This window comes from Spea bombifrons, chromosome 6, assembly GCF_027358695.1.
Source record: "Spea bombifrons isolate aSpeBom1 chromosome 6, aSpeBom1.2.pri, whole genome shotgun sequence".
Taxonomy (NCBI): domain Eukaryota; kingdom Metazoa; phylum Chordata; class Amphibia; order Anura; family Pelobatidae; genus Spea; species Spea bombifrons.
The window spans coordinates 3,889,065-3,903,864 of NC_071092.1; the positions used below are offsets into that span (position 1 = coordinate 3,889,065).

Here is a 14,800-nt window from a genome sequence, read left to right on the forward strand (position 1 = left end):
GATATCACAGATGTTCTTTTGCGCTGTTAGCTGGTTCTATTGCCTGTTTAAGTGATGTTATCATACAAAAACACAACTGTTGTTTCTGCTTAATGACTGTCACAATGTTGCTTCATATTTAAGGAAATGAATTTCATAAGCAGATGCCTTTCTGATGAGCTCCTTTGTTCCCGAGATTCCACAAAGAGACACAGACACCTTAACGTCTCATCTGCCGTTCCTTTCCCACGGGGCGTAATAACATTTTTTGGCATTCCGTGTTTATTATACAGAGCTGGGATGATCAGGGGGTGTTTTCGTGTCCATTTGGGGTACTAGAGCCGCCATGTTACAGAAAGAGGACCTTCTTCGTCGACGTATTGTGATGGCCAACTGGAAAAGATGACCTATCACCAACCCTCGTGAGATTCTCTTTGTTCCTCGCCCTATTTATTCCGAAATATGTTTTTATTCCGTTCCTGCTGCCACAGAATAATGTGTTCATTTATAAGTTTTATTTTGCAGCTCTGTTTCAGTGAAGCGCCATCCCACCGGATCAATGGAAAAGAGCCCCTGGAAGGAACACTCAAGATAGAGCTGGCAAAAAAAAGACACTTACTAACGGATAGTCTGTCCTGAGTGGACCCTCGAGGCTACGAGGACCTTATTCGCTAATATCTTAGCCTGACATATTAATGAGAAGCAGTGGATACCGGTGGACATCTACGGCCAGTATTTCAGCAGGATTTAGTAACTAAGTATTGAAGTTTCTTCTATTTTCATTTAGGAAAGATGGGTTTGGTTTTGTTGCAATTATTCTGATTCAGAATATTAAAGGAATGGATCAACAGGAGGATACAGAAAAATGGAGTGAAAACAAACAAAATTCTACCCTCTGTATATAAGTGAGACTTCATCAAACTGACTACTAGAGTTTAAAATATTTACAGGTATGGATCCTCTGGAGTTATAGTTTTTCATTACGGACCTCGCTAAACGAGGCAAATTATATTGGCCTTCACTGGGTATTGACCCAAATTTACACACTATCTGACAATTACTGATGAGTAGTTAAAGAAGTAAAGTTGTGTTTTTCTCTTCATCGGAGGAGCTTGTGGGGAGCCGTTCGTAACGCACGACGTCAAACAAGGTCCACGAATCCACACGGAATCATTAGAGCTGAGGTTAAAAGAGCGTTTGGTCTGCTTCTGGGTTTGTGTTATTTTCATCAGAACTGAAAACTTTGTGATCATATTATCAGTGCAGCGTTATTAAATCTTAACTTTCATTGAGTAGGAACGTTTTCCCTGTATTTATCCCTCTTTTTACTATTTATATATCAGGCTTCCTTCTTTTTCATTTCTTCCTCCCTCCCTTCCTTCCTTCCTTCCTTTCTTTTTTCTCCTATTCCTGTTTCCTGAATTCCTTGTCTTTCTACCTCCCTCTTTCATTTCTCCCTCCTTCCCTTTCTTCCATCCTTCCTTCCTTCATTCTTTCTCCTATTACTGTTTCCTTTATCCATCCCTTCTTCTACCTCTTCCTTCTTTCTTTCTTTCTTTCTTTCTTTCTTTCTTTCTTTCTTTCTCTTTCTTTCTTTCTCCAATTCCTGTTTCCTTAATTCCTCATCTTTCTACCTCCCTCTTTCGTTTCTCCCTGCTTTCTTTCCTTCCTTCTTTCTCCTATTACTGTTTCCTTTATCCATCCCTTCCTTCCTTTCTTTCTTTCTTTCTTTCTTTCTTTCTTTCTTTCTTTCTTTCTTTCTTTCCTTCCCTGCTTATCCCTTCCTTCCATCCTTCCCTCTCATCCTTCCCTCTAGTATGAGAGCTCGATAAGCCATCTGGTTACTTGGGTAAAGCAAGCTAATAAAGGAAAATAAGAGAAGTGACGGTCACTTCACGTGCAAGGTTTAACTATACATTAAGAAGGACTGAAATGGCAAATTTCTAAGCTATATTTCTAATGTGTAGATACAACTGTGAGATTCTCATTGATTTAACCATACACTTTATGGGGCCAACTCTGATTGGGTCGACCCTTCATAATGTATTGTAAAGCTGGTGAGAGCTCAACATTTAGTGAATAAAGCCCAGAGAGTGCTCCTTCTACAGACACTTGGCATTATTGCTCTCGGTCATAGACCAACGACCTTTAACATTATAGCCCTATATTTTTTAAATCAAAACCGAAATGGCACGCATACAATACATGCAATTAATTTCTTCACAAGTACTTTTGCTCATTATAACCAATTTCTCCTAACAATGAAACACAATTTTTTTTATTTTTTGGTGCCAAATTTATAACGTCGTAATAGGTTGATAAATTACCGCATAATGATGCCGTGTTGCAGAGCTGGCATTTGTTTTTACTGCGCAGATAAACTGTCAGTGCGGTTTGAATAATTCTATCTTATCTGCTTCTCAAATTAATTAGCAATGAAATGTGATGTTGATGAATGTGGATATCATCAAATATGGTAACTTGATATAAAATACTTTGCTTTTTAAAGTGATTTTTGCCGCGTGGATATCAAGATGTTGGCTTTAAGGAGAGATGTGTGAACACATTGCATACCAATGCCGATACATAATGATATACTGACAACAGACTTAATAATACGTCGTACTGGATATTAAACCTTGTATCCTATATTGGGAAGAGGACCAACGGAGCGATTTTTCCAAACCTTAATCAGTCGCTGGTCTCGTCTTAGATTCAGGAGCCGTATGTCTATCCCATGCATGTTTAATACCATCACTGAATTACCTTCTACCCCATCTGCCGGTAGGCTGTTCCACGTATCTACCATATCATATACCCTATTTAAAATATACCCTATATGTGCGGTTAGATAAATAAAATCTCTATGTATATTCCCAGGCTCACAGTCTGAGTTACCCGACCTTCTTCTTGCTCTTCAATTCAGGAAGGAAAAGTAACTCGGAGAGAATATTTGTGACAGGTGTAAGATCCGTCCTTTTCTTTCTCAATCCCGAAAGTCAAACAAAAGAATATAAAGTATGAGGCTCTGGGCGCCGCGCGGTGGGGGACGCTCAAATTGAAAATTTAGTCTCCTTGTTACATTTCAGTGAAATGAAGGCTCATTGATGACAACAGAGAACTGAAATTCATAGAATGTAGATCTTTGGTGACCTCAATCTGTCTCAAAATGTACCTTGGAATGGCTACTATTAGTTTATGAAAATAAAACATGCCACGGGATGTATAATAAAGACACAATGTAGCAAGATCCCGTCCGAAACAAATAACAAAAAAATGTGGGCGATGCGAATAAGACAACGATACTATTTTTATGCGCAAGAATGAGCAGCTTAGTCCAGGGTTTGATGATAAATGCACTAATTTGTGCAATCGTGAATGATTCAGCGAAGAGGTTCTGTGATGATGACTCTATACAAAGTATATTTTTTAAAAAAAAACATTTAAAAAAGCCCTTTTTTACATTTTTTTAATAATAATTTCTTAAATAGGTCATGGCCATTTTAAATACTTGTTTTTAAGATTTTTTATCAGATCTTTAACTCATTTTCTCTCGTTTTCTCTGTCTCTGGAATTTATTGACTAAAAGGAGAGTTTTCAGGAGTGTTGCAGGTTTAACTCTTTCTTCACTGTTCATTTTTTCTTTCAAAAAAACAAATTACCAATTATGGATTATCCATCACCTGTTTGAGTATTAATCCCTGCGGACGTGGCTCTAGTCCCATATAAAGTCAAATTATGGGAATATAAAAAAATATATATGTATATAGAGTATTTCTTATCCCCGATATGACCTTAGAAAAGATGGTATTCTGCAAAATTTTACAGTGATTTACAATCATCGAGGAGGGGTGTGTGAAAGAATGAAATAAATAAACTGCGGATCTCAAATATCTGAAGGAATATTAAAGGAAACATGTATTTTTACGACTTTGCTGGAACTTGTTTAGAATTGTATATTACAAGCAGCGCATACTTAAAAAGATACATCAATGTCCATTAAACTAAGTAAGTACGATACACTGTACTGCCTGTAATGTATTTGGCAATGAAGGCTCTTTCATTCCTTATACTCAATTGTGCATGAAAAGGGAGTTAGAAAAATAGGCAGAAATGTGTTTTTCACTCCAGACTTTATCCTCATTAGTATTGCAGAACAGCATTACCGAGCTTCAAGACCTAGAAGCATTTTAGGAGGCAAGCAAAGGTTCTAGGATACAGTATAAGAATGCAAACCCTCGAGTGTTTAACCTCCCTGGAACTCACAGTTTATTACTCAGGGGGTCAACCTCTTATACTTAATAATCAAGATGAGAAAGAGATATTATATGGAAATGTGGAATTTGTATGAATTGTGTTGTTACGGGGGGGGGGGGGTGGGGAGACGACCGAAAACAGTGTTTTGGGATTCTGGTGACTCATTATAAAAATGGTAACAAAGTAACTAAGGAAGAACTTAATGGTCTGTTGGTAATGTATGGAAGCCTCATCTATTGAAAGTCGATACAAGCAGGATGATGAGCTGTAAAGCAAGAACTGTTATTTGAAGAAAGGTGGAGGTGGTGATCTAGATTACTGATCAGACCTCATCAGAAGGGCACCTAAAAGATCTGCTCCTCCTGTAGGCTTCAGCGATGGAGGGAAGGAAAAGACAAGATGTCCCCCAGTTGGGAGTAAAGGTCCAGAAGAGGAAGATCAGGAATCTGGTTTCCACTGTGGCTCTACCACTTTGGGTCATCGCCACATCATCTTTACATGACAACGAGGACAAACGAGATGCCTCTGGCTTTGGTGGAAACCAAGCAGAATTTGCATGCAGTGCAAGAGAACCCATCTCCAGAAAAGATCAATTCTGGAGCGAGTCCCAGTTCTACCAAATCATTGAAGTAAAACATTTGGGGTGTCCTTTCGTATACTTGGCAGACATATAAAAATGGACAACGTTAGTCTTGGACCTTTTCCGTTAATTTACCAACATTCAGAAAACGTTCCGGCATAAACCCCTCAACGTGTTTAAGAACGCTCTATCAATTAGCTAATTACCATTTTTTGAAATTGCAAATGGAATGAATGAACGCATTCTCTGTAATTATATCTTTCTGGGATACTTAAAATGGGAAACTAATTTTATAGTGAGAATGTTAACCGGGTTGTTAGGGAGAGAGATTGCCTTCCAGTTCTGTTGTCGTAGGCGATAAACTTTGTCCTGAGCGCGTCGATGTCCTTTCAATTAACTTAGAACGCTTAAGCAAAGACACAATTCAACTACGATCAGGTTTATGGACGGTGAGCAGTTATTTCATTACCTGAGGACAAGGTACATGGGTTGGGTGACCATGTTGGTTCTACAGATTTATCAGGTTGAGTTGACGATCTTGGACCAAGCAGAAGACAAGACAGAGACATCCTTAAGAACACGGCAAACTTTTAATTGCTTGTTGTGCATGCACACTTGTAATTACCAAGGTTGATATTTTATTTCCTCCGAACAGAAAACACTTAAACAAAATCCAATTCCCGACGATGAAATTTAGATTGCAATTATTAAACTCCTGGTTGCAGACACTTCAAAGACTCGTCGCTAATTAAATGATTGCTTCTTATGCTTCACCAAAAAATAAAGAAAGAAATATATTAATGATTTTCGGGAAGGATGTCACAATATTGGTTTGTTCCATTCGTACTTCGACAATATCGTCACGCAGCGAAAATATTTGGTTGTTTCAGCCGAAATATCGAGTTTGATTTGTTATTACAGGACAACTACTCTGTGCCGTGAATGTATCAGATTTCCGTGGCGGTTTACTACCGTCATAAACTATGATGTCAGCTTTAAGACGCAGCATCATTTTAAAGCAATTTATCAATCCATTATGCCGTCATGATGTTTGGCATAAATATGGATGTAAAAAGTCACAAATATGACAGCAGGTTGTGGAAAATAAGCAGTTATACATATTCATCTGATAGGGCTGTTTTTAGTGTTAAAATTATAGTTTGCACATGACTGGTAAGGGATCTGAGTCAAACACTTTACTCGTCTACCAGGCCTGGGCTGGCTACCATTGGGCCACTGGCCGACAGAGCCAAAAACTCAAGCGGATCGGCAAAGCGTGGCCAGCGGCTGGATATGCCTGGCCGTGCACTCACGTAGCTGCCGTGTTTCCAGCTGTCGGCTTGATCTTAAAATCCACAGCTACTAAGTCGGCTTACTGGTCAAAGCCAGAAGACCTAGCATGGCCAATAGTCCTTCTACTTAATGACCTTTCAATTCAACTCCCAACATGGGCCATGAGACATGGGATATGGACAGAAACACCTGCCAATTCATGGGATATTGCATATTCCACAACATTCCAAGGAAATGCCACCCCAATCATGGCATGGACTAACCAAGTAGAGATATTGATCAAGAGACGTTCTTGACTTCTCTGGTTTTATCCCCCCCCCTGATGTATTTATGAAGGGTGCTGCCTTAGGCCTGGCCTAGGAAAAACTCCAGCCACTTTTCCCAAAAATGATTGAACTTCTTGAACCACAACTCTAATTTACCTTGCAGATAGAATGCTCCTTCATGATGGTCAAGTGGGGCAAGAGTGGAGGTCTTTTTTCTCTTCCACCTTTTTAAGTAGCCATACCCTACACACTGCATAGACATCATATCCTTGTTTTTTTCACAACTTATTCAGGTACAAGGAACTAAGATAAATGCCAAAGAGACTCGTTGCCTGTATAATTTCCCAAGGGAAAGTCATCAATGGCCTAAGTACCCCCCTGTTAACAGCTTCCGCGGTACTGTGTCAGGTTCAACGGTCTTCTGTATATCAACTTCATGTAATAGCGGTTTCAAAAGCTTTCTTCTTCTAATGTCTTTGATACAGATTGCTTCACTCAATTTGTTCTTGCAAAGAGCAGGAAACTAGGGATGATTCAAGAAGATCCATCAAACAGAAGCCTTCAGCATCGTTTCCCGGCAATCCACCATATGGTGGGAAAATACGAACACGAAAAGTAAGATAGAATGTTGCGTTACCACCAACGTTCAACAGCAAAAACAATCACTTTTTATACCAAAGTACAAAAAATGTATGATTTTTTTGTCGCGTGCCGTGTCATCACCGAGATATTAAACGCGCCTACATATATTTGAGCAGTTATAAGATGTCTGGCAGAGATGTGCGATGGAATTTATTAAAGAAAGAAATAATAACCGCAGGTTGGCATATGCATGTGTCTGATGGTAGCACTAGCTTTTCATTTTTATTCATTTGCTACATTGTTCATGCAAATATATGATTACTGATAGAAGATATAAAAGATTGGGAGCCGTAACAAGCATAACGTTGCAGGTCGTCTGAAACTGATTTATGGGTCGCTGTTTAAGTAGAGAAATTGCTCTATTTGTCTGAAATAAGGCATTCTTACATTCTCTCTCTCTGTTTTCACAGCTCACAGTTATGATTCGTGGAGGCGCCAGAGAAGTATCATGGCTGGGTGCTGAACTAAGCCTGACCTTGGGCCGCGACCCAGCCGCCCCCTACCTCTTACTACCGCGGCCGCCGTCTACCACGCTGAGTGACGGGATAAGACGGCTTATCCCAGCATGGGATTCACTATGGAGGCTGTGCCCAAATCTAACCATTACTTGGGCTTGTCTACAAGGGAGATCTCCCCAACTGCCCCAACTGGGCATAAGTGGCCCGCCAGCAAGCCCGTTCATCCAATATGGCAAGCAAGCACTGGGTTATGCCACAGATGGGCTTCTGCTCTACTTGAACTGCTGCCCTAGGTGAGAAAGTGCCACTGGCCAGCATGATATGGTGCCTCCGCACAAATGGGTCAATGTCCTCTGCTCAATTGGCCATGATGAACAAAGGCGTTGCAAGTTGTAATAATCAGGATCTTATGAATGCGCCATTACTTTTGGCCCCATAGCGGCACCGCAGTCTTATCAGACATCTTTATGCTCTTCCACAGTCTTCTGATTCCCCCCCATTAATCTGGAATTTGGAAAATATGACAATTTGTCCAAAATTCTTATTTTGTTTTTCTTGCGATAGATTCTGTCCCAATGCACAAAAAAGAAGAAGAAATGAAAAATAAAATAAGAAGATTAAAAATATGTTTTAAATAATGCTGCCCTTTGATTGTAATTCCTCCTGCGTTTAGAACCCATACCGCGCTCAAAAACTAAATGGGCAACGGAGAGGAACGCATAAAAAAAAAAAAGTCATGGACGGTGTAAATCGTCAGATGGGGTAAATTTCGGAAAGTCACGCTCCGCAAAGCAGACGCGAAGAATATTTAAATTTGCAAGAAACTCTGTATATATATATTTTTTAACATTGTATTTACCGAAACTGTTTATCGTAGGAGATTTAGGAAGGAGACGCATCTGCCAAGACCTAATGGCTTCCTCTGACCGCAGGACGACGGTATAATTAATTAATTTCAGCATCGCTAAGAGGTAGCGAGATGATGGTGCTTTTTAGCAGGCGGGATAGGAAGTGCAGGTGAATACAATTAGGCTGTTATGACAACAGGGAAAAAGATTGAAAGATAATCTAATTTACGCATTGGAGAAAAAAAAAACATTAGAAGATGGGAGCCATGAGTTTTTTCTTTAATAAAGAAACACAATGGTAAGGGAAGGCTGGGATTCCAGAGTGGGGTGTAATTAAATTACGAACTCATTGATTGCTTTAGCGTTAGAAATAGATGGTTTTATTATTAAGGGAGGCTATGGACATTTTCCGTGAGCTGTCCGGCAGAAGACCAACAGGGGGGATTGTCTAGATAACGCTAGATCTTTATTATTTATATTTAAAGGGACGGTCCAGCCATTATATGCACCTTAACGATGAGCCGTTCCTTTAAATAATTGTTTTTTCCCTTTTGGATCCATGTCGACAAGCATGCGCCCATGCGGTAGACTTACCATCATCCAGGCTCTCCCGCAGCGAGGGGCTAATCTAAAGAGACCCCCTTACTCCCTTTATTACTCCCATTCTACTTTTAGGAGAAGCTGCAGCTCCACAATTGAAGAGCACCTCCCATTCTGCGGTCCCATTGGTCGGCCAATCAGAGGCATGGAAATGGGACCACCGAGGAGACAGAATGTGGAGCAAATATTTCTTAAGGCTTTTACCCAAAATTCAGCCAAAATTAATCACAATATTTTTAATAAAGGTTGAAGAGCTTCGTTACTCAAGGAGGTTGCGCTGTGTTTGTTCCTGGTTTTGACTCGATGGAGTGTGAGCTCTGGTGGCAGTAAAGGTGAAAGATCCGTTCTAAACAAAGCTTAGTCTTTAAACCGCAATAAATGAAGCCGGTGTCAAGGAGGTAAACATAAAGAAAACTATAATCCTAATACAGAGCTTACTAATAGTCATTTCAATCAAAAGAGAAGACAAACTCACACAGATAACCGAGAGAGGCGAGTGGCACTCGTTACAAACTCAGGAGAGAGCCTGAGCTGCGTAACAATGAAAGAGCCAAACAGATGAATGATTTGGTGCTTCCATTGAGGGGGTAAATGGCGGAGGATCGTGCGGAGTAATGACGTCTTTTGTTTCCTTGTGATTAGTGCTTTTGATCCTACGATGCGAGTCTTTGTTAGCTGACAGCCTCGGCATTCTGGGATCTCCTCCAGTAACTGCCTTTAGTGTGACTTATAACCCGTCCCAGACTCTACAGCCCTCTCTCTCTTCCTTAAAACCTGTCTCTGTCTCTACCAGCCCTCTCTCCCTTATAACCTTTCTCTGCTAGCACGCTCTTCCTCATAGCCTGTCTCTACCAGCACTCTCTCTCTCTTCCTTATAGCCCGTCTCTACCAGCCCTCTCTTCCTTATAGCCCGTCTCTACCAGCCCTCTCTTCCTTATAGCCTGTCTCTACCAGCCCCCTCTCTCTCTTCCTTATAATGTGTCTCTACCAGCCTTCTCTCTCTGCCTTCCCTATTTGATTCTATCAGCCCTGTCTCTACCTTATAAACTGTCTCTAATTCTGCCAGCGCTCTCTCTTCCTTTTTAACTATTTTCTGACTCTAACAGACCTCTCTCTACCTTATAACCCATCCCAGTCCTCCCTTTCTTCCTTATAACCGGTCTCTGACTCTGCATGCCCCCTCTCTCTTCCGTATAACCGGTCTCTGACTCTGTATGCCCCCTCTCTCTTCCGTATAACCGGTCTCTGACTCTGTATGCCCCTCTCTCTTCCGTATAACCTGTCTCTGACTCTGCATCCCCCCCTCTCTCTTCCGTATAACCGGTCTCTGACTCTGCATGCCCCCTCTCTCTTCCGTATAACCCGTCTCTGACTCTGCATGCCCCCTCTCTCTTCCGTATAACCGGTCTCTGACTCTGCATGCCCCCTCTCTCTTCCGTATAACCTGTCTCTGACTCTGCATGCCCCCTCTCTCTTCCGTATAACCTGTCTCTGACTCTGCATGCCCCCTCTCTCTTCCGTATAACCGGTCTCTGACTCTGCATGCCCCCTCTCTCTTCCGTATAACCGGTCTCTGACTCTGCATGCCCCCTCTCTCTTCCGTATAACCCGTCTCTGACTCTGTATGCCCCCTCTCTCTTCCGTATAACCGGTCTCTGACTCTGTATGCCCCCTCTCTCTTCCGTATAACCGGTCTCTGACTCTGCATGCCCCCTCTCTCTTCCGTATAACCCGTCTCTGACTCTGCATGCCCCCTCTCTCTCTATTCCTTAAGAAGTCATCTGCATGTTTTTCATCTGCCACTCACATTAAGCATGGCCGCTGAACGCCGTCCTGAAACCGACAAACAATTATTTTCAGCCGGGGAAATAGAAATTCCTCATTAAAACGGTGACGTTTATTTGGAGCAAGATCAGACGCGACACATTAAGTCTAAAAAAAACAGTCAGGATCTCCTTTTATGTCGGTGTAAAATGAAGCAGAACATTCAAGAGTCGAGAAGTCGTCCTGCTTAATACTACGAAGGGTAAAAGGGCCGTAGTAGAAAAATCCCCTGCTGTACCTACTGTGAGAGCAGCCAGTTGTGAGCTGGGCCCCTAGGCATCTTTACTTCTCATTTCAGGTTGAACTGATTGTACGTTCCGCTGGAATCCCTCACATTTTGTCTAGAATGTAAGCTCCGGGGGATAGAAAGCTCTTCTCGCTCTTAGAGGTATATCAGATTAGTAACGCTGGCTGTTATAGGACTTAACCCGGTCATTACTTAGAAGGGCGATAGCGGGTAGCTTAGAACAGATGAACCATGCAAACGCATTCGAAAAAGCAAAGACCCTGAGTGATTTAACCTTAAAAAAAGCAGAAAAATGGTGTAGAAATGGAAATATGGCCAGTAGGGGGCCAGGAGACGCTTTTATAATTTATACGGAATGGAGTTAAAAGATAACAGAAGCTGTAAATTAGAGCGCACGGCTTTGAGTGTGAAGTCAAATGTGTGCCAAGTCTAAGTCCCCACAAGCAAATCCTTCCATATAACATGACGGGGAAAGTCATCAGAGCAACATAACGAATTAGCAGCCTTACGAGAATAATCGCATATCACCCGGAATGTTCAGAAATCAATAAATTACAGATGGATCCCCCCCACAAAAACACATGCATAAATAATAATAATAATAATAATAAGAATATCAATAATAATAATAATCATAATAATAATAATAATAATCGTAATAATATCAATAATAATAATAACAATAATAATAATGATAACAACAATAATAATAATGATAATAATAATAATAACAATAATAATAAAAATAATATCAATAAAAATAATAATATTATTAATAATCGTAATAATATCAATAATAATAACAATAAGTATAATAATTACAAAAATGATAATTATTATTGTCATAATAATAACAATAATAATAGCCACGAGGGTCAGGGACAGTTGGACATAATGATTTGAATACAAGAAGGATTGGGGAAATTATTGATTTTAAACAGTACCTTGCACATCCCTCATGAGTATGAAGGGTTAAGTTTCCACAATATTTAACACACATTGAATCTTCTATACTCAATATTCTGTCCACATGTTCTCATACTCCCAAGTGTCCCTGTTTTAATAAGATCATGGGCCAGATGGGGAGATCTTCTGACCCTTCGATATCCCGTGATGGACCCAGGGAAGTTCAACTCCCCAGCGGCCATGGAAACTTTTAAAGGAGACTTGTTATTTGTGTATTTATTAATCGTATTATTATTATTATTGTTATTATTATTATTTTTTTGTATAGAATGTTCTGTAAGAGCAGGATAATTATGGTGTCCATATAGTTGGACCCAAGCAGCAAGAACCTCTGTATCCAGCCTGAGCGTACCAAATCTATATGAGTCTAATGGGTCTGAGGGACGGGGACATCCATACTACAATTTGGCTAGGGCACCAAGAATATTTGGGTCTCTACTCTCTACGGCACCTATACGGCTCAAACAATACTAGGAGGAACCTCCATGCCTGGTCATTACACTTCGCCCCTGGCACATGCTTTATACATTGGATGGGTATCTATGTTCTTCTAGATTTTCTTGTATTTTTATATTTTTTAATATAGTTACAGAAGCACCCTTTATGTTCCATGCTCAGGCAGATGATAGAGGTATGATCTCTATGATGCTCATCCACACACGGTGTAAGTATGCATGGTGGGAGTTGCAGTACATAGTGACAGGGGAGATGGAGATTAGATATGTCATTTTATGCCACGGTCTGCCATGTGAATCATTTATGGCTGGATGATATGTATAGGAGTTGGAGTGGTAGAGGACGCCAACATTTACAGTCACCTCATAGATGCATTAACCTTACTCCTAGAGAGACTCATGTTAATTGTAAGCTCTTCAGACCAGCATCAGTTTGCATAAGTCTAACCCACTCATCCCTTTAACATTCTCCTGTTTTCACAATAAACCTTTAACCTCTTAGGGGCCAGACTAGTGGGAATTACAAAAAGCAAACCCATGTATGGAGCAAAAAAAGGCTGCAAAGAGGGGATGTGTATTAAGGATGCCTCTAGTGCTTTCCATGCCTCAATGGGTTAAATGGATGAATCTATTAAAAATCACACCTAATTTCTAGATTATGTCAATAACACAAGCTTAACATTTTTAAAAGGGATTCATAATATTCATTCTTCCCCTTAAAAGCGTGATTGCACCTTTTTTTTCTTTGTTTGTTAAAAAAAAGGGAAAATACATGATTTATAACAAAATGCATTTTCTTTTTCTCTTTCCCCAAACACTGAATATCCACCGAATAAATCCATTTTACTGGCTTCCCAATGCAGTAACAGACTGATTACAATACATAAAAAAATAATATGGGCAATTAGGTCCCTTTTGCTATCAAGTCTCATGCAGTCTCAGTCTTATGTAGCTGCTAGTAATAGAGTCCATTTTTCAAAATGAAATGTCATGTTCTGGGATGGCCATTGATTTTTGTAATGAGGCTTTTGAGCTGACATTGGAAGTTGGTGGGCAGTCTTTTGAATGGATGGGTAGTTTTTTTTTTTGGGGAGGAAAAAGAGGCAGTGTCTCTTTAAGGCATATGATAGAGCAGGAACCCAGTGTAGCTGAAGCATTCAGAGAATAGGCAGCCTTGCTGATACACACAGATCTGGCTGCTCCTGGAGATCTGTGCTTATTATACCCCCCATACCAAGGAACCTGATCTCCTCTCTCGTACAGGCTTCATCCCAGGACCCCTCCAAATTATCAACAACAACAACAAAAAAGGGATATTGGATTTTTTTTAATTTGAAGAAATGCAAAAAAATGAACTGCTTTCCCTTTCTCAGATCTTTGTCACTTTTTATGCTGGAAGCTCATCTCTGATGTCTCTCCCCTCTTCTACAAACACTGGAGGATTGGGTTAAATTGGCAGCACCTGGTAATTTATTTCCCCTTTTTTCCAACAAAACAAGAACAAAGCAGATTATCTTGGGAACTGACTTTTGAAAAAAAAAGGCTTATTTTTGGTGCAAATGGATTTTAAAAAGTGATAGATCTTTCAAATGAATGCTTGTGGAGTTTTCTGGTTGGATTACTCAGGTAAGAGGCTTTTGGGGAGGGGGGGGATTTAAATTTACAGGATGGAGGTCTAAAGGTCCTTTGCTGGTGTCATGTACACCAAGATCCCATGGCATGTGCATTCAGGATTGGGGTGTGTTGGGGGGTAATAGCTGAGATGCTGGGGTGTTAAGATGTAGCATACACGTCCATAGGGCATGTGAAGCTGTTGTGGGGGATCTGAGGTTATAAGGTTTGGCAGTGTCTGAGGCTGGACCCCAAGGTCAGCTCCTAGGGGACCATCCTGTTAGGGAACTTCAACAGGAGTGGCCCATGTCTCCTGTGTCCCCCACTGGGGGGGTCTGGGGTGTAGCCAGTAGTGTGGATAATATATGTCAAGTGTCCATACATACAGATTTAAAGGTGTGACAGGGAATACAGGCAGTGTGTAGGGTCTGGAAGTATTACAACAGTTTTAGAGCAAAAATAGGTATATATATATATATCTATCACAAGCACACACACACACACACACACACATATATATATATATATATATATATATATATATATATATATATATATATATATATATATATATATATATAATTATATAAGCAGTATACTATATGCGCAAAGGTTAGCCTTTAGTACAGTTCTTGATAACAGGGGTCTATATGGTCACTCAGGGGTTAACCCTTTATTCCCATGATTTCTCTTAGATGATTGGCCATTTTGTAGATGCCCATTGGCTTTCATGCCATATTCCTCTGATTGGGTTAATGAACAGAAACTAGTATC

The 14,800-nt window shown here is 40.3% G+C and overlaps 1 protein-coding gene across 3 annotated transcripts in view; it reads left to right on the plus strand.

Annotated features, from left to right (window-relative positions):
* Positions 1-13,506: 13,506 nt before the first annotated feature.
* TAFA1 (TAFA chemokine like family member 1) overlaps positions 13,507-14,800 on the plus strand; it is a 110,048-nt gene continuing 108,754 nt past the window's right edge. Inside the window, exon 1 of one of the 3 annotated variants that reach the window (XR_008354945.1) lies at positions 13,507-14,041. The gene's annotated coding sequence lies outside the window, so the exon portion shown is untranslated. The remainder of the gene's footprint in view (positions 14,042-14,800) is intronic. The other 2 variants (XM_053469928.1, XM_053469927.1) reach the window with 2 other exon arrangements.